Source organism: Anguilla anguilla, chromosome 10, assembly GCF_013347855.1.
Source record: "Anguilla anguilla isolate fAngAng1 chromosome 10, fAngAng1.pri, whole genome shotgun sequence".
NCBI lineage: Eukaryota > Metazoa > Chordata > Actinopteri > Anguilliformes > Anguillidae > Anguilla > Anguilla anguilla.
This window is the reverse complement of record NC_049210.1, coordinates 17986571-18008949: the sequence shown is the minus strand read 5'-3', so window position 1 is coordinate 18008949 and position 22379 is coordinate 17986571. Positions and strand designations below refer to the sequence as shown.

Here is a 22379-nt window from a genome sequence, read left to right as displayed (position 1 = left end):
ATTGCTGAAAAACATTTGAGCACATGCATTGATATTCTTGATATTGTTTTATTGCTTTTATTTTGTAACATGTTTGTAGTACTACGCACGCATGCACGCACACACACACACAGTGATTTATAGTTTATATCAAAATCCTGAACTGTGGTTCACAAGCCTGAAGATGAATAACCTTGTTTCAATGTTGAATGCATAATGGGTGGTAATATGGGCAACTGGCCACACTTGACATTTATTTGTAAAATATTGTGCTCTATGCTTTTTTCTAGGCTATTGCAGCCAATGCTTCACTGTTTAGTAATAATGTGTCGTGAAAATAATGGAGAAAAATACATTGTAGTTAGAAGTGCATAAGGCTGCTGAACGTGTTAGGGGTTCGAGACTCAAATGGAAAAGCACCTGCGCACTTAAGGGAAATTTGCATAAACTCAATAGACGAATCGAATGGTTGGTCGCGGTTTTTGGTGGGCGGGATTCTCTGCAAGTCTAAACTGGCTATTTGTTAACACATCTTTCTATCAAGTTAAGTATACCTACCTGACACTTCCTGATGTCACGACCCAGCTGTTGGCTATTTTTTTCGGGTCGTAGACTGCACTTACACTTCACTGCCATGTTTTTTTTTCTGTATGCATTGATAAATGTGCATAACGAGGAAATGGCACGTCACCATGAGAAATAATGCGCCGTTGGATATAATCTACTGTCGATTAATTGACGAACACATTTAGCTAATCCTGCACACAGGTAGCTTCATTCGGAATACGTTTTGATTTTTGGATGAGTGCAAGGTTGTGATAGAAATACACTCTCGCGGTCGCCTAGGAAGGATTGAAGCGGCCAGCAATCAGACGCAACAGCGAGGGACTGGCTGTTCTCGCATTTGGGGAGGTAAGGGATATGTTCTCTTTAACGTTAGGTGCTGCAAATGTCATTTGCTTACAAACACAGTAAAAACGCGGTCTCGTATTATATTAGGAGCATTGGATTTGCGTCGCAGCAGGGGTTCAGCGTGAGCAAGGTGGGTGTTTTCGCTTGCTGCATTTAATCTGGGTGCGCATGCATGCGTGTGGAATTAGCTGTTGTTATCGTATTTAATGGGTTAGCCAAGTATGTTATTTTTAAACGACTGAAATTCTATATGCAGATAATTCACTTTATGAATATTTAAAAGGTTCATGTTATCTTAGACAAAATAATCTACCAATGTAGCTAGCTAGCTTACTGACTGATTGTCACCATTTTCCTTTTATTCAGTCAGCAGTTAGGCAGATTTCTAGGTGGCAGGTTTTAAAAATAAATTTTGTGTGACGAGATTCATATAGTCACTTGCTAAACCACTCATCGGCTATTTTGCCTGGTGTGATAGCCAGCTATCCGCCTACTGAATTGATAGATGTAGCCTACACATGATATTGCTAGCTAATGACATAGCTGTAGCATCATGTAAATCCTGGACCAGGCATAAGGTTATTCCGGTGATCTAAAATTTGACAGTCTGTCTTTCATTAGACCTATAGCCATCAGCTCTTCGCCAAATCATTATTATTAGTATTATTTTATTAAATGCGTGTCTGTAGCTAGTGAATGACTTGGCTTTCACTTGTGTGATTTTATTCTTATCCATCCAGGGGGCGAGGGCATGTTTACATAAACCAAACGAAACACAAATATCTGAGCTTTGTCGGGTTTTCACTCTATGGAAGCCATGGATATACAGTTACCAGAATTTAATAAACATTCATCTTATGTCTAATACATAGACATATGTATTAGATTATCAAGTAAACTAGACACACGAACCTTTAGGACTTAAATGGATAAGTTGTTCATGTGCATAATATGCGTTCTTGTAAGGCATTTTGAGAAATAAATAATTGAATCGTGGCCGAATGAAACGACTAATTCGGATAATCGCCGTGGGCAGTGGAAAATTAAAGTGAGGATTCCAGTGTTTTTGGGTTATTGGTGTGCTGTCAGTTTGAGGTTCTGGTAGGCCATACATAATTTAGAAGCATAGCGAGGTATTAATTATTATTAATTGTAGTTAATTTAATCAAGCTTAAACCACTGTGAATATATTTACAATTTCTTTACAAATAAATATATACTTTCCCCTTTTTATTATTTATTTATTTATTATTTACCTGTTGATTTGAGAGTCTAAGCATATTTAGTATCCTAGAATGGTCCAGAATCTGAACTATTTTTCAGATTTGTCATAATGCAAATACCCATGTCTGTCCTCTCTGTAAATGTAATTTCTTTTGAGAAATTTCCTTCAATGACCAAAAACAGCTGATGCAGATGCATATTGAAATCATAACCAGGCATGTTGAACCAGTAAAAAGGACTGTGTTTTTCATGGATATATTTGTTTGTTTTTGGTTCTGGTCTGGATAATAAACTCTCTTAGAAAGGGGAAAAAGCAAACAACCTCAGAAAACTAAACAAACATGCCTGCTGTGGATTGTATGGGACTATTTGGTGATGCAGCTGGCCAGAAAAACTAGAAATTCTACCTAAAAAAGGAACAAGATTCTCTATCTGGCCAGCAAGCTTAGCCACTTTCCTGGTATGGCAATGGTCATAAAAAAAATATAGAACCAGAACTGGAAGTGTAACTATAATTGCAAATGGGAGTGTAAGCCTTTACTGTGCCCTTTGGATGTGAATCAGCTTTGCACAATGCTTCTTTATCCTAGAAGATACCTACATATGATTTTCATGAACAGTTATTGGTTAAGTGTTACGTGTTGTGGCCAATATCGTAAAAGAACCAGAGTTGCTGGCTTTTTTCTTCCTTAATGTGCAGTTATAATTGCACATTGAAGGCATGGAACTGCTATTCTGTACAGAACGCAGGGCCATTTTGTAATAATACTTCACTTTTTTATGGTGACGAGCTGCCGCTCCTACAGTTAAATCATCCAAAATTTTTATTGAGCACATTGACGCAAACATTCATGGGATGTGATAAAGTACAGTTTACTGAGCCATAACCATGTATACTGTATATATATTATATGCTATGTAAAAGTTGTGTAAGTCGCTCTGGATAAGACTGTCTGCTAAACGCCTATAGTGTAATGTAATAACCAAGCATGAATTAAAAGTGAACTTGCTCATAGCAGCAGAACTACAGAAGTGGAACCTCATTTTACACATCACACACATCACTCCCCAGTATGTAGACTATACCATAAGTCAAGACACTTATATTTCTAAAGTACAGTACATCTTGCATGTAGATCACATTTGAAATTGGGCACAGAATCAGTCCAGTGTGCATTGGAATAGTTACGAGTGTGCATTGTAATATGGTTTAGATTTTTGCTTTTTTCACAGGTCTTTTAGATAATTGCAGCAATGTTTAGTTATTTACACATTTCAGTATAAAAATCAAACAATTGAGCCATTCCAAGCAGTTCTGTTTTTCCGACTGCACTGGCGCCATTTTGATGTGCCAAGCAAATAAACACTTGTTGGGCCTATACTCGTGTCAAATATTATAGCTACAGGGTTCCTGTTGGGGTGGGGAATGGATGCTGAGCTGTCTAGCATGTGCCATTGTAATGTGTGATTGTGTTTTGATATAGGCAATGCATTTTTGAGTGAATTCGTAGTTAGCCTAAATAACAGAATACTGAGTAGTTTGAAAAATGTGGTTTGTTATTGATGAATTGAGTTGGGTCTGGTCCATGGTGGGAAGAAAGTGACTGCGGTCTTGGGATGCCACTTTGCAACCTAGTATTATAGTACAGCTTGTTTACAGAGTCAAGGCTTGCGATGGTATGAAAACATGACTTTCTGAAGTTCACCTTACTAGCAAAGTATATGGCTGTCCTAAATTTTTCCTATAGCTAGTTGTTTTACTGGCTGAGAGCACAGCAGTGACATCCTTCATCTGATGCAAGTTTGACATGATGCTTACATGACCTCACTTATTACATGCTTTTTCATCACCACAAGCTATAGTTGCTATGCTGTTTTTTTAACCAATATATATTGGTGTTTGATATTGCCTTGCACCAGATTGTGGATTATCATTAATTAATTAATTTTCATTTTTCAAATTGTTTTTTCTTATTTTCAGCAGACTGTTGGAAATTGGTGAACAGCAGCCTGTTTTTAAGACAGGATGCTTTGAATAGGTATATATTGCTGCTGATATGTGTATATATAGATAGAATCCCTGTATTGCTGTGGGAATCCCTATGTGTTTGTATGTTGTGCAGTGTCAGCTGGCTACCTACTACCTAGCTACCTACTTCCACTGACTGTTTATAGCCCACCTTTGGGTACATGATTGCTTTGCTTAACAGACACCCTCATCAGGACAACCTGCATGTTGTTCATTATGTATGTAAACATGGGCAGCTTAATGAAGAAAACCAGGTTTAGCACGTTGCTTAATTGTGTAGCAGCTGTGCCTTGCCTAATATTTGAACCTGCATCCCCTTGTTTATAAACCCTGGTCTTTAGCCACTGAGGTCATATCAGATTGTGTGAAACTTGCATAAAGTAGGATTACCAGGTTGTTGGAAGTGCTTTGCTGTCCCAGCACTGATGTTGTTTAACTGGTTGAGTGATTCCCTGCTTGCAAATATTTTAAAAAGCAAATTCATGGTTTAAACCTGCAGACGACTCTGTTACTAATTCCTATTTGCATTTGCTGTTCTCTGATTTGCATTTTGACCTTGAATTGATCCTCTTTGAAAAGAATGATTAAAAATGAAATCAGCAAGAATAAGCTCATTGCTTTTGGCATAAAAGCCAAAATAATTTATTGACAGTATCGAGACCTGGCAGTATGCACTGATCAGCACTGAGGCTTGGTGGTCTGTGTAGAAACACCCCAATCATCTCAACCCAGCGAATACAAAATATTCTCACAATGCTGCTGCAAAGTTGTTGCAATGTCATAACATTGACAAAACATTTCAGCAGCATTGTGATAACATTTTGTGTTGGCTGGGAAGCTCGTTCCAGTCGGGCCACTGCCAGCGCGCATCGCTATCGCGGCACCTTAATCGTATTATTCTAAATTAAAGTTTTAACATTGTGATGAGAGACATCCTGGTAGGAATTCAACTCAGTGTTGACGTGAAGTTCGCGGCAATTCTACGGAACTGTTAAATGTTAAAAATACATGATGTGATGCTTACTGTGAATTGAATTATTTAAAACATGTCATTGCGATTATGTCAAAAACCTCAAGTAACGTGAAAGGAAGTCCCAGAGCCCCCTGTGTTGTGTTTCCTTCTCCAAATGCAAGGCACTAGCCAGAGTGGCGGAGACCCAAAGCAAATCAACACCTCCGCTCGACGTTTCCAAAGTCTCTTTCATCCCTTGCGAGCGGCGAACCCCCGCGGGAACAGCCACCACCCTCTTTCTCTCTGCGGACGCCCCAGGAGCATTCCGCGCAATGGACACCGTATGCTAACCGTGGTCGTGGTTTCCACAATCAAGGCTCTGTCATGGGAATATTCCAGCGATTTGCGTCTGACATAGCCTATCTTTCGCCCCCCCCCCCCCCCCCCCCCAGTTGACTGTAGGCTTCATTTGAAATAACGGCACTTCAGAAAATGTCATACGCACAAGACAGACTCCTGTCGTCGGCCGCGGAAAAGCTTGACTTATCTCTGCGTTTAAATATTCAGGATTTCGCTGTGTATAATTGATGCGAGATTTGTGCCACCATATGGCTGACGATAGCTTGCACTGTTTCACATGCAGTAGACGGTGTAGTCAAACTCCCCATCTCTAAATAGACGGTGTAGTCAAACTCCCCATCTCTAATCCACTCCAAATGCACGTCTTTGTACTGATGGCAAACATTAGGACAAGGATAGACATTAGACAGACCTCGCTCGTACTTTTCTCTCACTTGAATTTCTGGATAGGCGAATTTTGCGGCATCTCTGGAACATGCGAGTGTTACTATGTTTACGACAGAACATCTGAAATACTAACACAGCAGGAATCATGAAACCATGAAATTTTGGAACTTGAGATGTGAAAATACGAGTTGTAAGAATCTGAGTCATTTGTTTAGTTGTACTCTTACATTATGGGGTACTTTATTTTAAGAAAAATAGACTACTCTCATTTTGTTGCTACAGTTGTTCTTTTTAATAAAGATATCGATATCAAACCATCAGTGTAGCTTAAAGAAATCAGAGTTTGTACTGTAAAATGAATATTTCCCCATTCACAGATGTACTGTACTGCAAGGATGGGAAATACCAGTCCTAATGTGTTGTAGATTTAAATGTACCAAATCTCACAAGAAGCAGGTTTGAGTGGAAATTCCAATACTATGCTATGCTATCCTGCTTTTTTCTAAAACGCGGAGTGGCTCAAACTGCTAGCCACTGGAATGCACATTTCCATGATTCTGTACCCATGCCGCAGAGTGGTGGTATTTAGGGAACTGGAGATGCGGGGGGACGGGTGGATGCAGGTTTGACTCATGGGTGGAGCCTCGCTGTTGTGGCATCTTTATGAATTTGTCTCCTATGACATTTAAGCCACGCAGGTTGTTCTAGACGAGGGCATCGCTTCAGCAAATTAATAGTGCTATTTGCTATAATACAGTTAGCCCTTCCTCCCGTACTGTTGGCCCACTCCTGGTGTGGGCTGACCAAGCTTTCATTTGTTAAATGGACAGAAAGTGCAGACTAATCGATATCCGGAGGCAGACCAGCAGAAGAGGAAGATTAAAATGAAAGACATTCGCACTCTGTGTTCTGCCAGCTGGTTCTTTTTAGCAAGTGCCGGAGTGTCTTGTGTCTAGAAACTGCTGCACTAGTTTTATTTGAAATGTTATTTTTGATATTATATATTATATCTTTAGATTTTTGTATGGGGTGAGGTTGTCCTCTTCATGGACTGGATCATTAGTTTGAAAGTTGATATTGAGGGCAGCTTCAAGTCTGTTATCTTTCACTCTCAACAAGTAGGTCGTTTCAGTTTCCTTATGAAGGCGAACCTGACTCAAAAGTAAAACTAAACCAACTCAAGCTGTGATTTAATTGTTTTAAGTCTCCTCCCTTTACTGTCACAGAGCGATGCTTTCTGTGAAATCTAGTTTTGAAAAAAAAGGGCAGTTGTATCCAATCAGAGGGCTGAAAATAAACAAGGTTGCTATGGCTGTTGGGTTCCTGCGGTATGAAGTCTAAGATCTGCTCAGCCCTCTGTCACAGTTTTTAAACTTGAAGCTGTAGCTGACGATTAGGCTACATTTATAGGTCTCTTTATTCCCATCTGAGTCATATCATATTACAGACTGCAACCTAGCATTGCTGAGTGTTGAGTCCTTTTAAATACATACTTGCAGGTCAGTTCAGGTCAAACATGTCGCTGAGCAGAGATTATTTATAAAAGAACACAGTACATAGGCCTGTGGGCCAAAATGTTTCCAGCTAAGTCTGTAATGTATCATGGACTATATGCTAGTTTCTTTTTTCTAGTTTATGTCAGATATTTAGTTTATAGACAGTTGCTTTTTCAAGTCTGTTTGTAATGCAGTTATTTTTGTTTTACATTGAAATGAATGAGGAGTGGTTAATATTTTATTCCTTTTCATTTTAAAATGGATTTTAATTTTTTGTCCTTAGAAAAATTGCTCCTTTGGTCATTCTTATCCAGTGGGAAGTGAATCGGCATGCTGAAGTCACTGGAGCTCGGTAGAGACATTTGCTGTAAATGCAAAAAGGGCAAATGCTGCATCTGTGATTCTCCCTCAGTCACTGTGCTGTACTGAACTCTCACTCTCTCTCTATCTCTCTCTCACACACACACACACACACACACACACACACACACACACTCTCTCTCTCTCTCTCACACACGCACACACACACAGGCTTTTTTTCTCTGTTGACAGTATTAAACCGCTAAACCCCTATGCTATGAAATTTATCCATCAGACCAGTGGGCACTAGTGTTCTGTTTCAGTACTTGTACCATTCACGGTTCAAGACAGGGATGCTGCCGTGTTGAAGAAAGGGGGTAGTGCTGCATGTACCCACGCACACCAACTGCAGCTTGGAAAGTGCTGCTGCCTAGCAACGCCAGCACAGTAACCCATCCAAAAAAAATTTGCAGAAAAGATGATGGAGCCACTGAAGAAGCACTTCATTCCCACTCACTTTTCTCCCTGCTCTTTGAAGTTTTTGTGCAAGCCATGCAGTGGCTGCCATCTTGGAAGGAGGCCTGTTTCTGTGGCCTCTCAAACTATGTGGAACGCTGTTCGCGAGCAGTGGTGTGAATGATGAGTCATCGAATGCGCACCTTTGGAATCTTCGCCGTGTTGACAATACGTCTTCAGACGATCTCAAATTTCGATCTCGCCCGCGGAGCCTGGTTGCGCTGGCTGGAAAGTAAACGCAAGGAGTGAAAGGCCGGCTGTGCGATTACCGCAGGATGGGAGCACTGGCGGTGACCTTCCGTTCAAACGAGCGCACCCTTAAACGGAGACGTAGCACGTAGCCGGATGTCCGCAGAGGTGGCAAGGAACAGTTAGCGTCAGACGCTGCATGATTCATAGCTTAATACGGAGTCCAGGGCTAGGACAGGAGGGACAGGAGAGCTGTGGAGTGGAGGTGGCAGAGGCGAGGTTTGTTGGGTGGGCTCTCTGTGATGATAACGGAAAGCAAGGGAAGTGTAGAAGCGATGGATCTTCCTGCCCTTGCAGCCCCTGCTGACTGCGGCACAGCACTGAAGCCGAAACAGGGCCAGCTTTCTTTTCCCTCTCCCCTAAAAAAAAAAAAAAAGGGAAAAAAAGAAAAAAGGGCTCACAGGAACGCGAGTCGGTCGGAAGCGTTCCGTGAATACGCCATTGTTCTGTCCTCCTCGTACGCCCCGCCCTCCCCATCCCCCCCCCCCCCCCCCCCCCCCCAATGTTTCCCTTTAGGAGAGGAAATGAAAAAGCCTCCTGACATGTGTCTGAATAGCGGGGGGTAGTGGGGGAGGGGGGAGGACACTCAGGACACCGCAAGCGGTGCTCAGCGTCTCGACTCGACTGCGGTTTTATTCGCACCCTCACACCGTGCTGCTGCCTCCTCCCTTCCCCCAGCTTCACACCGGCTCTCCTGCAGAAGATGTGTAGAAGGTGACGTTCCACCTCCATGACCGTGACACAAAGCCAGAGACTCTATGTAGCTCCTGCTGCCTCTTCTCTTGGTAGCGTTAATGGTACAGGTCTTCCACGGACACACTCGATGCGATCAAAACACGTAAATAAGAACAAAATGGACGTCGCCTTTGGTTATGGTTAGCGTTACGGCCACAAAATGACATTCTCCCTCGTTCCCCTCGGTTTCCTCGGCTTGCTCAAGCTCAGGTGAAACCTCGGGAAATAACAGCAGGGAGGGAATATTAGGGGGCTGGATGTGTGAAAGCATCACAGGTTTCGACGACGCTTTTTGGTCGTCGAGCTCCAGCCGCATTTTAAAACGGTGTCTGCGCATCCCGCGCGTCCACAGGGTCGTCTCCCGCCAAACCCGGCACCGGTCTTTGCTCGCCATTTTCACCCGTCCTTCAGCAGAGCACAACTTGGGTCAGGTGTACGACTCACAGTGGCAAAGTTAACCAAAATGGCACTCAATTTGAGAATGAGACCTTTTGGAGACACGCTCCACGTACACGGGAGTCCATTTGCTTCCCTTTTAGAAACATGAGAACCTGAAAGCCTATCCTGAATTCACTACTCCAGTAAGAAGAAAGCCCATTGCTAGTAGCTTGAGCCTTGACCACTGTTTTGAGACACTTTTTCGTTTTTTAAAAACAAGGTTATGGCGCTGAGCTTGATCCTCTGCCTTGTCCGAGAGGTTAAATAAACTATACTTTGTGTTTTTTTTTTTTTGTTTTTTTTTCCAGCGCCACATAAAAGCCGCAGCGTAATTACAGAGGATGCGAGCGCATGCACGCTCTGTCATTGAGAACAACTGCCGAAGCGCTTACAAAGTACAGGTTCCAATAAAGCCTTTCATGGGGTTAGCGTAAGTCCCGGAGTGATGTCACAAAGGGCCCGTTCAAAACGGCCGCAGATCCTGCCTTGTGATAGCGCCGCCTCCGTCCAATCGGAGGAGACGCCGTCCAGACAAGGGCTTCGCGCGGCGGTGCCGGCCCACGCAGACCCAGCGCTGGCAAATAGGCTACGTCCTCGCGTTTGCTGACGCTTGCGCTCGATCGCTTGCGTGAACAGCGCTGTCGCATCCCCTTCGAGCTTCTGTGTCTGACACTTAGGCTTTATCTGGCTGTGACAAGCTCTTGTTTTGCACGTTGTCAGCGAGGTGAGGATTAATGTGAAATGTGTTTAATTTGCTGAACCCAGAAGTTTTAACCGTTAACACCCTCGTTTGACGTCCAGCACTCTGAATACAGAACACAAGTGCATCAACAGTTAAAACACGTGTCACTTATCTAACATGTAAAATGTATTTATTCGATTTAATTTGGTAATTGATTATTGATGTCTTTGATAATAATTAAGTTGCCGAACCAGATGAAAATTAAGAATTGTATTAAGTTACAACAAATATTCATGTCTAATTTAAAGACGAGGTTCAACTACCTTAAAGCAATTAACGAAAGTAACAGACAAGGATCCAAGGATGTGCAAAGACCAAAATCCAAAAACGAAAAGATAGCAGAATATTACAAAAGAACCAGAGATTAAATGTAGAATGCCAAACCTAGATGCAGGACTCAGATGCCCATTTCCAGTTAACTGTTGCAAACAACTTCTTGCCAAGTTGCCCAAAAAAAAAAGTGAATAAAAAGGAAATAATTTATGTAGACTCACACGGACACATCCTCTGACACACATACACACACGCAGACCCACAGTCACATGCATTCACAACTCCAATGGCCACCCCTCCAGTTCCTACTTCATCTGATCTCCAGGCTATGCTGGCCAACGCGCTTTGAAGCTTCCTATGGCTAAGAATAGCCAAATGGTGAATTAGCTGTCTGACATTGTTTTATTGTTCAATTTGAGGTTGTATTCAATGTTGGAATAAATGATAATCGAGTCTTATTTTGAGCCTGCCTACCATATGTTTCTTTATGGTGTAAACTCAGTCCAACCAGTCAGAAAGCAGAAGTGGGTATCTTTCAGTTTCAACTCATGTCATGTACTCATATTCAGTGACATGCTGACATCACACACCAAAATGTAAGGCTTTGCACTGAAATGACCATCTTCAGCACTTCCCATAAAGAACTGTGGTTTGTGAGCCTTGCCTTTCAGCATTGCAACTGCAGTGCATTAGCTAATATCCAGCCAGCTGCACTCCATTCTAGACCCTCCACTGTTCTCATTGTGTTACCGCTTATGCCAAAGTGACTCTTATTTACTAAAGAGGCGAAGGGAATGTGTATAGCTTCTAAGGGCCCTAAATCAAACCTGACTGATCTCAGAATGTAATAGAATCTTTTTTTTTTAAAGCCCTCAGCTGAACTGGACCCCAGTGATGTCAGAAATCCCAGAATGCATTGTGTTGGTGAAATCTGGGAATTCTCATTCATGACTGGTGTTCCTGCCGTAGAGCAGCCTAGCTCAGATTCTGCAGATGGTTTGTGCGGGCACAGCTAAATGCAGATCTTGAAGAGCAATTAAATGGAGGATTCATTCTGTTGAGAGAGAGAGAGAGAGCGAGAGAAGGAGAGGGAGGGAGGGAGAGTTGTCTTTGTGCCAGGTTGGAGCGGTTCAGGTTGAAGCTTGTAGTATCTATTATTTAGGCTAATGTGCGGCTGCTCTGTGATAAAGTGACTCATCCAGCGCTTGTGTGCGTCGACCCGCGCCAGCCTGTGCCTTTGGCGGCGTTAGCGTTAGCATTGGCGCTGCTGCCATGTGTGATCCTGTTCGTACTCCTGCGTTGGACTTTGTAAGAGGGTGAAGTTAAGCTTGTTTCGGCAGGAGATTACAGATGGCGGTCTGGGGTTGGGGAGGCGGGTGTGGCGGGGCTGGGTGACTCAGGGTTAAGTGGAGTGGGAATTAACAGACGGTTCATGTGCGTCCCACGCTTACTCCGCATGCTGTCATTAAAAATAAATTGTGAGCGAAACCCATTTATTTTATTTGGGGTTTGCACAGCAATGCAGATAAATTATGACAGTTTTATCACCTACCATAACTCACTTCTGAAGGGATTAAATCCTGTAAACCAAGATGTTTGAAATGCATTTTTTCACATTCGCTGTAATGATAAAAATTATCTAACTTTATGGGCCACTGCTGATATGAAGATGAATCGAGCTATTCACATAGTCCGAGGCCGTGTGAAGTACAGAGAACGAAAGGAACTCCCCACTAAAAAAATAAAATAAAATGTAGCAGATGCAGTCGAGCAACACCCTGAGAGGGAACAGAGATAAGACTTGGGCAGCTGCCAGGAGGACAGCTGGCACACACGGAGGTGATTTGAGAAGTTTAATATTGTCATTGCTAAGACTTTCTGCTGGAGGCTCTCTGCTTGAAGCGTGTGGAGCCCCAGCGGCCTTCCCCGCCTCTTCCTCCAAAGCAGAATCAGTACCCGGGCAGACTGCTGATTCAGCAGTCTTTCAGATCCAGAGTTTGCTTTCAGTTCAGCTGTTCGTTGACCTTTGTCAGGGCGGTGCTAAGGGAGTGTAGCTTTGAAGCTCTGTGGGTGTGCCTCCTGGATGGTAAAGCTACGGACGTATACATGTGCATGCGCGCACACACACACACACACACTCACACACACGTACACAAATTGTATGGGCCATCCCTGAATTGTGTTTCACTTTGTGACATCCTTAAGTTCTAACTTTCACCCAGACTATCTTTGAGTACGCACACAGTATTGGGAACACAATGTATAGCTAACCAGGACTCCTTGAAGGTACTCAAAAGTAGGTTGAATGACTAAAGTATGGTTACAAATACATTGCCCAGGAGAAATACTGTCATCCGGTGAAAAAAAGTGCTAGGGGTTATTTCTGCTATCTGCTCTCTGAATTCTTGTTTAGTCCATCAATAAGCTGGAAACTCCCCAAGTTTCTAGCTTGTTGACAGTACTGACATTTAGTCTTATCTACTGTAGCTGGCTTTGTTTCAGTTGCTTAATGATGCTAGATCATGCTTGATAGTTATGTTGTTACTTATTCTGAACTGACAAACATCACACCTGCAGTCGCACTGCAATCTTGCAGCTTTCATGCTTGATAAGCAGAGACATTCAGTCCATGCTAGCTAGCTAACTGCAGTATTTTGTGTTGCTATCCATTCACCAGTAAAATACAAGTGTCTGTTGCTAGAAACACAGTTGGCTAATGATAATTACAGCATATACAGTTGCTGGGTTTCCTCAGAAGTGAAGGAAAATCCCCAGATTCACTCCTTTACAGTTGTTATAACACACAGGTGGAATTAAACCAATATAGTTGGTAGTGTTGAGAATGCAAACAGAAAGTCTGAACTCTTTCCAAGCCAATGTAGGCTATCCTGAGTGTGTAGTCTGAAATCTGGAGATGAATGTTACGTTCAGATATAGCTTTCCTGCCATCTGACAAGCTGCTTGCACACTAAAACTAGCGCCCCCTCTATTTGCAGTAAATGCACCCACCACTGCAAATATTTACAGAGCCGAAGGGCTGCTTCTGGCCCGAGAGCAGTTTTATCAGCCGTCTCGGAAGAGATTCCATTCCTTTTGTGTCGCCGTAAAAATTCCTCCCTTTGTGTGTCGTTGAAATATCACGTTTTGTAACAGTTCTCATTGTCCAGTCGGCCAAGAATGCAAAGGCCCTGGAAGCAAAGACCCGGTGCTTGTTTGCTCACGGGTGTTATGCAAAGGTCAGGCCACTCGCTAGGTCAGAGTTCAGGGGTCAATTGCCTAGGCATAGATTACAGTCCGGTGTACAGTGGGACACAACCAGCTAACAGAGCTGTAAGGGGGGGGGGGGGGGGGGAATGTAATTCTTCTGGGATAAAACAGTGTGATACACCGTATGCAGCATGCCTAGTGTTTGCAGCTCCTGCTAATCCACTGATGGATGAGCACCAGCGCTGTGGCCGCAAAGATTAGGTTTTAGGTTTAAGAACAGACCGCAGGGCTTTGCCAAGTGGCCTTGGACTGATTTTTTGCGAGAGAAATGAGATGCGTGAGGCTGGCATTAGTTAGAGTGCAGGGCGGCAGATGGCTAATGCGAGAGGGACGCATTCTGCCGGGTGGAACTCTTCCCGGGGGAGAGGAAATGAGACGTGAACGCGGAGCAGAAAGCCCCGCCGATCTTTCGGCTCTCGTTACCTCGCACGCGCCTTCCCCGGAACGGCAGGTACGGGCTCAGGAGCCTCGCCCCGCCGACATCTGCGCCCAGAATTAAGTGCGACCTGTCAGCTGCTGAGATGGAGAGGGAGAGGGAGCGGGTGAGACGGGGCGAGAGACTAAGGGAGAAATGGGGACAGCGAGAGAGAGAGAGAGAGAGAGGGAGAGAGAGAGGGAGACGCTGGATCTCTGCCTACTCCGACCGGGACACACGACCTCGCCTGCACCGCCAGGACCGCGGCTCCTCTGCTACCATCAGCGAAAAAGCGGTCACACGATACCATCCCACTTCAGCTCCACCGGCACACGCTGCACCTCTCACACATTGCATTATGGTTATTATTATTTATATACGCTGCGGACACCCTTATTCTTCGCCACTTACACCTCATTTTTGCCTTCTGTCCTTTTGTACCAAATGCCCATTTAAAATGGATATTTACTAACGTAATTGTTATTAAATATTTGCTCAATGGTACAAACATGTGATCTACTGGGGAATTGAAATTACTAGCTTCCTACCTTATAACGGGTATTGCATATTTGTATAATTGTCTATTTTATTTTTCTACATGAATGTTTATGCATTGTAAATTCATAAGTGCGTATCGATATAGTAGCAAATGGTCATCCACATTACTGTACGCATCATAATCATAACAAAAATATTGAAAACCATGAAAATCATAGTCCTAGTAAACAGCAGTAAAATATTGTCCAGAGGCAGGCAATGCATCCGACTTGAAAATCTGCTTTCCCTTTATATTTGCGAGGCGTTTGTGCAACTAAACTATAACAGAACCTGGTTGCCACCTGACCCACAGTGACCACGCCCACGTGCCACTTCTGTACGAGTAGATGTAGAAGAACCTCTTGGTCTGGTGTGATCAGCTGTAGTTACCCTTGCCCCTCAGGGCTTGTACCTCCCCGTTGCTTTCGCTGGCCTGACTGTTCCCGGGCTGACATGGAGACGGGCAATCTGAGAGCGCTCGCTCACCCCACCCTTTCCAATTGGGGCAGCTGTGAAACAGATATCGAAGGCCAGGAGGCTTAGTGGGGCTGCTGTTAAATCCCTGGTTTAAACAGTGCTCCACCACATGTCAGGTGTTGGTACCCTTGAGGTTAGAGGCTAGAGCACGTTTCCATAACTTTAAAACATTAAACATTAAACTGAGTCGGGTTGTAAGGTATCACATGTATAAATGTAGGACGTATTAAATGAACAGGTGTACCATGGATAAGTGGTTATAATGTTCCAAACATCAGATGTTTGAAGCGTCCATGTTAAAGTAGGTTTCATCAGTAAGACTAGATTCTTATTGATTCCAACAAGAAACTGGTTGGTTGTTATTGTTTCTGAGGTTTTTCTCCCCCCACAGTATTATGTAGCCATTTTGCAGTGGTATCTTGCCTATGTAAGAGAACATACAAGCTCAATAGCACTTGCCAGGATCTCAGTATGTGTGTGTTGTGGAGCCCCTGTTCTCTTGCTCTGTTTTTCCAGTAATTTCCTCTATTTTTAATGCTAACCGTAGGACTGGAGGACAGGTGTATTTATAGAGCTGGCAGTCGCCAGATCAAAGTCAAAAGGGGGGTCAGAAATAGCCCCCCGGGCGTGGAGGTTTACGGCAATAAAGGCCACTCGCATCAAAGCTCGGCTCAGGAGGTGCGAAGCGGTTAGCCGTGACCCAGTTAGCGGCTCGCCCCCGCCGCGGCTCGGGGCTCGCGCGCCGCCGCGCTGTGGCCGCGGGGCGCGGTTCCCCTCGCCGTGTCCCCTGCCTCCTTTTTCGGCACCCCTCGCACACGTCTGCTTGAAGGAGGGGAGGAATGTTTTCTTCTGCTGAATAAATAGGCTAGCTCTCCCGGTGCTTTGGATGGGGCGGAGCTCCGTCCTGTTACAGCACACGCCCCCACCCTCCCCCGTGCATCGAGGGAGCCTGGTGATGGCTTGTCGCTGTGGCCAGTCTGCAGCCATGTAAGAAGTTGAGTTCTGCCCCCCCCTCCAACCCCCACCCACCCACTTATGAAAGCTGTTTCCCAGGGCAACTGTGAAAGGCGCTCTGTAATTCAGCAGCAAGCTTTCTACACAAGACCCACAGTCCAGAGCCAACATGCGAGCCGCATGGATGCCATTTTGGGCCCGCATGGATCTCTGAGCCCTTGCTCCTTGCTTGAAGAGTGCCACTGTTTACTCCCCTCATGCCTGCTGCCCCTGTGCCCCAAACCGTTTTTTTTCTGCAGGGGTTTCTGTTTCTTCAAAATATTTTCAATGTATACGTTTTACCCACCTGCGATATTTTGCGACGTGCCATTTTGGAACCACACTGAATTCCATGGTACATTGGTAAATAAAGGAGTGGATGATAAAAAGCTTGCTCGAGTGTCTTCCCTCTTCCTGCTTTGAATAATGTAGGAAAGGAGCAACAGCACATAAAACAGCAAGTAAAAATTTATAGGCGGCAGTAGATAACTTTCAGACATCAAAGGCACTTTTTTTCCTCATGGCATTATCCCCTCTCCCATAGCAATCAGAAACCAGTCTTGAGGCAGGGCTATATATTCTGCAGTTTGTATGTCAATGAAGAGCATAGATGGTCTGAATGGCCTGTTCATTATTCTTATTGCCTTATGTTCATATCAAGTCAGAGGACCTCTCGAAAAGAATCTTATCCCAGAGCAGAAGGACGTATCTCCAGAGTGTCTGTGGTGTTGACAATCAAACAGTGCGTGGGAGGGTCAGCTACATCTAAACACAGTTACTGTTGTGTAGAGGTTAAGTTACTGTCTTGCCAATCGAAGGTTACAGGTCATGTCACCAGTCTAATGCTGCCTTTGTGGTCTCATAGCATCGTACTTAACCAGCCTTGCTTCAGAATAGTATCCAACTGTAAACAGATGCATAAAACGCATACTGTAAGTTGTACAAGTCACTGTGGAAGTTGTAATATTACATCTGTTCAGACATTTAAAAAAATCTCATGTAGACCTAGAACCTAGCATAGAACTTTAAAATGATCCATAAAAACAGCACCACCTTCCATCACGCACTCATATTAATCCTGTGGTCCGCATACACCACAACAACAGTCTGTTCTAAGGTTGGTCTCAATTCTTTATGGCTTCGGGCGAGCCTGTCTGACACATCTGCCCATTCAGATATCTTTACCCTGATTGAGCTGGGATTCGGTTGTCTGTTCCACTGCCCTCCAGGCTTCAAAAATCATCCTGAAAGCTGGCGAAAGGTTCCAAGGACATTATCTTTTAAAATATTTTGGTCACGTCCCACCCGCTGAAAGAGAGGGCGGGCCTATTGATTAGGCAGCGTTAAAAGGCTTTCAGCGCTAGCTCTGGGTTTGATTTGCGGAACCTTTATTTGCCTACTGCTTTTAGAAAGTGTTAGAAGTTGCCTGACGATAATTTTCCATAATATACAGAAGTATTTTTTGCCAGAAGTGCTGTTGTAAACATGTATTATTCTGCTGTAGTTACTAATTAGTCTCCTGGAAGTTAGAGGGCAGCAGGGCCAGCGGATTGGTCACGATCTGCCATCCCATAATTAACACAGCTGCCATAATTGAGCAGAGGCACCCAGAAGGAGCGTCGTTTCGACATTTCACGGGGGCTTAATTACGGTACAGTGACGAGCGAGTCATTAGCTTCGCCCCGCTGCGTCGTGTGTAATGTGGCAGCTCTTGCTCTGAAAGGGATCTTATGCCATGTTTCTGTTTCATTTGGATGAAGCATCCACCCTGCACTGAGAAATTAAGTGCGGGACTTTCCTCCTCGTAAATACTGCATGCTATGGGTACAGCTGTTCTCCTGTATCTTTAGCGTGTGCTAACTGTATCGAGCTGTTGGTTTGGCCAGATTTTGAACGTGTCACTTACAGACCCATTCAGTCACTGCAATACCCTCCTGTCAGTCTTGAAGAGCAGGCTAGTAAAAACAGTATAAATATGTTTTACGCATAATCTACAGATAGGGCCACCAGTTTGTCTCCACCATGGGAACTGTAGGGATTTAAACTTGTCTTTTAATGGTCACGCTCCACGCTTCAAACGGAACAGTCAAGTGACTAATTGTACAATTGAGTTTCTAATCGAGGCTTTAATAAAAACAATTAGTTGATCTAATATGGGGATTGTTTGAAAAGCATGTTTGAAGATGGTGATCTTCGCTTCTGGTCATGGAGAGCTGCAAGGTCTGCTGGCATAGCCTACATTGTTACTCAGAACTTCAGTAGCATAGCAGCTGATCAATTAGATCAGTTGATTCCACAATGAACTCAGGTTAGCTGGTTTCTTGTGTCTGAATTAGTCACTGATCTTAAAAACCAACAGACTCTGTGGCTGTCCAGGACCAGGATTGTGTTTCACTGCAGCAAAAAGAAAATGCATCCATATGAAGCAGGGGTGCTCGATCTTAATCCAAATAGGGTCGCTGCGGCTGCTTTGTGTGTTGGCCCCGCACTACGACACTTGATTCTACTGGGTCTTGATTGAAGACCTTGGTTTGTTAATTAGTTGAATCATAACTATACAGTATATATATATATATATATATGTATGTATATATGTTTATACATATATATATATATATATATATATATATGTATATATAAATATGTATATACAGTATATATATATAGAACGTTTTTGTGCATGTTAAATGTTATATAACTGTTCTCATTTTTAATGTGGGCTTTTTCTGTTGCTTCGACTTCAGTAAGTAATCAAACTGAATTTAACACATGAGTGTCTCTCCTAAACATTGCTGTCAATTATCATCTGGGCTTAATTAGTGGCAATTTATCAACTTCGATTATTGAGGTGATGCAAATGGATAATTGTTTGAGAAGGGGTTTGACAAAGAGGCAATCGTGACCTCTAGCGTGTGGAGGACTGAAGTACAATGCGAGAAGACAAAGGGAGACAAACTGGTGGCCCTATCTATAAGGCATATCACCACGCCCCAGTTTCAATATGCCATTCTGCCATTTTTGGTTTAATTTATCAGTGTGACAAAATGACAGTCACACACTCATTTTCAGATTCATTACAGATTTAATCCTGTTTGGCTGCAGGCTTTTCCCTTGATAGCTCCAGATAGCGTGCGCGAGGCTAATTTGGCCCTGTGTGTCTGATTTCATCCTGCGCTGTCAGCCACGGAAGGAGTCGCACAAAGCGAGCGAAACCGAATTCGTTTGCCATGTAATTAACTCCACAAATTACCCGAGCTTAAGTGGGATCTAAAAACGGAGACTACTTTGGGGCTGAACTGTGCGTCTCATTTTACAGCAGAGATGAAATATCGTGGTCTTCGATGAGCTGTCTGTCTGCCTTGTTTAGTGTGCGGTTACTTACGTGGTCAAGTGAAGTTTATATAGGACTGCTGCTCATATTTTTTTTATCACAGCGCACAGTTTCTTGGCAAACATACAGATGCCTGGGCCTCCCAGGTAGTGTGACCGCCTAAAAGCACTTGTGGGAACTCTGGTTGATTGACCGTCTTCCGTTTGCCTATGCCAGCTGCATAGTAGGCTAAATGTTACTAATCTGTGGCGCAGAATTTTTAAAAAACTTCAAAACGGGGAAATGGTGGCCAAACCGCTCAAGCATGGGAGTGGAAATTAATTAAATGGATTCTGTGGTTTCGAGTGAATTTTAGGAATAAACTGGTGGTGATCTATGGTATGCGGCCAGCAATGTTCAGTAATATTGAATGAAGTGGGATAAAAACTCACAAGATCTCTGGCTTGATTCTCAGGTGAGTCATGGCCCTTAAGCACAGTGCTTAGCTTGGAAAGCTTCCAAAGGCATAAATGGGATACGTCCAAATGTGACCTAGGGTAAACGTCCCTATTAAGCCCACGTACCATATAAGCCCACTTGCAACTTCTGAGTCAAATCAAAAAAAACTACATCATAATTTTTTACTGTGTGATGTTTTCTCAAATGAAGCTGCTTGTTACGTAAATGACACTTTTTATTGTAAGTCAATCACATTTATCGATATTGAGTTATCGAAGCACATGTGTGGCATGTGCCTGCTGATCCCAGAAGAAGTTGCAAAAAAACTTAGGTGATTTTGGTACCCTCAGAAAATAACATTTTTTGTATATTTCTACTCCTGTTTTTGGAAAGTACTCACTTGTTATCAAAATTTAAGTGATTAGTGTTTTGAATGAGACATATGTTAGAATATTACCTGAATTAGAAATATTGTGTCTTTTGAAATCAAAATATGAGTTTTAGCACGCTAGCAAACAGACCACATGCTGCATCAATACAGTAGCTACATAGTATGGTTCATTGCAATGACATAAAGCATGATAAACATGTATAGTTTATATTTTTGTATGCAGTTTATATTATTATACTGTTAAATAGACAATAAATGTGTATGTTTATCTTTATTTATTTTTTAATCAACATTTTTACCTGGTGGGCTTAAAGGGGACTCTAGCAAAAAAAAATCACACTGACTGAGGTGGATGTAAACGAGTATAGCTAATTACTTCTCTACATGATCAATTTATACTTTTCATATTATGTTAGTGCACCATATATAGATTTATTTCATATAGTTGTTTTTTAATGTCATGTGAGTAGAATAAAATATTCTGTCTTTTAATCATAAATTCACTGATGTTCCCTTTAAGCCCACCTGTTCCCATTAAGCCCACTTTACTGTGTTTCAATGGGGATTTTCTCCCTTTTGACCTTTGAACCATTTTCCTCCCTAATTTTGACCTCACCTGATGAATCAGCTCCATAATTCAGATAATTAATACCCACATTTAAATATCAGTGATATTGCATAGGTCAATTCATTCTGGATAGGCCTGTGTTCTATCTTAACATTAGCAATAATTTTTTAATCTTTACTTTTCAGATGAGTTTTAGTTTAAGATGACTAGAACACAAAAGAACTACAGTTCATGCCCACGCATGATAGAAGCGCAAGTTCATCCTCTGCAAAGCAGGGCTGTAGGGACCTGGACCATTCTATTTGCGCAATCATGAGGTCGTTGAAAATCTAGAAAAACAAGATGAAAGCCATGAACGACTTGTTAGCGTAAGACAAAGACAACCACAACGTGGGCAAAAGGTTGAAACAAACAAATAAAATAAAGCTTAGACCACCCTATAACCTATGTTATGTTACACTACTAAGATGGAGCATGGAGCAAATGATAGCCTTACTAAAACGATACAATCACCTCAAAGAGCATAGGCCTACGTTTAGTCTAGGAGAAAGTAGAAATTGCAGAAATGTTGACATCTTTCTTGTTTATTTTGTTTAAGTTATAGGCTAATGATACATGAGCTTCAATATGTTATGACTGATGTCTCCTCATAATGAACTGTATGTTTTAATGTTACTCCACAATGAACTGAATGGTTTTAAAATGTGTTTTTACAATGTTTTCAAACTACTATCCTAAATGTGATTAACATTTGAAAAGTTATTGTTTAATTGTAAATCCTGAAATTGACTTATTTACTATCCTTAGAACATTAGTATTGAACCTGAAATTGTTTTTCGTTCAGTCAGTCGGTCTTCAGAAATCTTAAAAACACCTGCACTTTCAACCAGCTGACTGGACCAGAAATTTTGGCCAATTTCAAATGCCAACAGCACACCATAGGATAGAGATACAGACAAAATGACAACACATATTGAAAGATGAAGTATTGAAGAGTAATTTCCACTATAGTTTTGATTTTGTTCGTAAATAGTTTTTTGGCTACATTCCAAAGAAGACATGTTGTAAGTTTAGCTTTTTCTGTGTTGACAACACAGCAGAAAGGCTGGTCATGCCTATTTCAAATGCCATTTACAGGCCATAGGATAGGAGTGGAGACAAAATGAAAATAGCTATTGAGAGCTAAGAGATTACAGATTTGAATAGAACAAGTTTGTATTGTTAAGATTTTTTAAATATTTATTTATTTATCAATAAATCATGAAGTGGGCTTATTTGGAACACCCATGGGCTTAAAGGGTACGTTAGGTACCCATTAAGCCCATGCCAGACTTTTGACATATTTTGACAAATTAAACAATAAAAACATT

The 22379-nt window shown here is 42.5% G+C and overlaps 1 protein-coding gene across 5 annotated transcripts in view; it reads left to right on the top strand.

The window, feature by feature from the left end:
* Positions 1 to 448: 448 nt before the first annotated feature.
* ralgps1 (Ral GEF with PH domain and SH3 binding motif 1) overlaps positions 449 to 22379 on the top strand; it is a 170851-nt gene continuing 148920 nt past the window's right edge. For 2 of the 5 annotated variants that reach the window (XM_035436321.1, XM_035436316.1), the window contains exon 1: positions 450 to 891. The gene's annotated coding sequence lies outside the window, so the exon portion shown is untranslated. The other 3 variants (XM_035436319.1, XM_035436317.1, XM_035436320.1) reach the window with 3 other exon arrangements.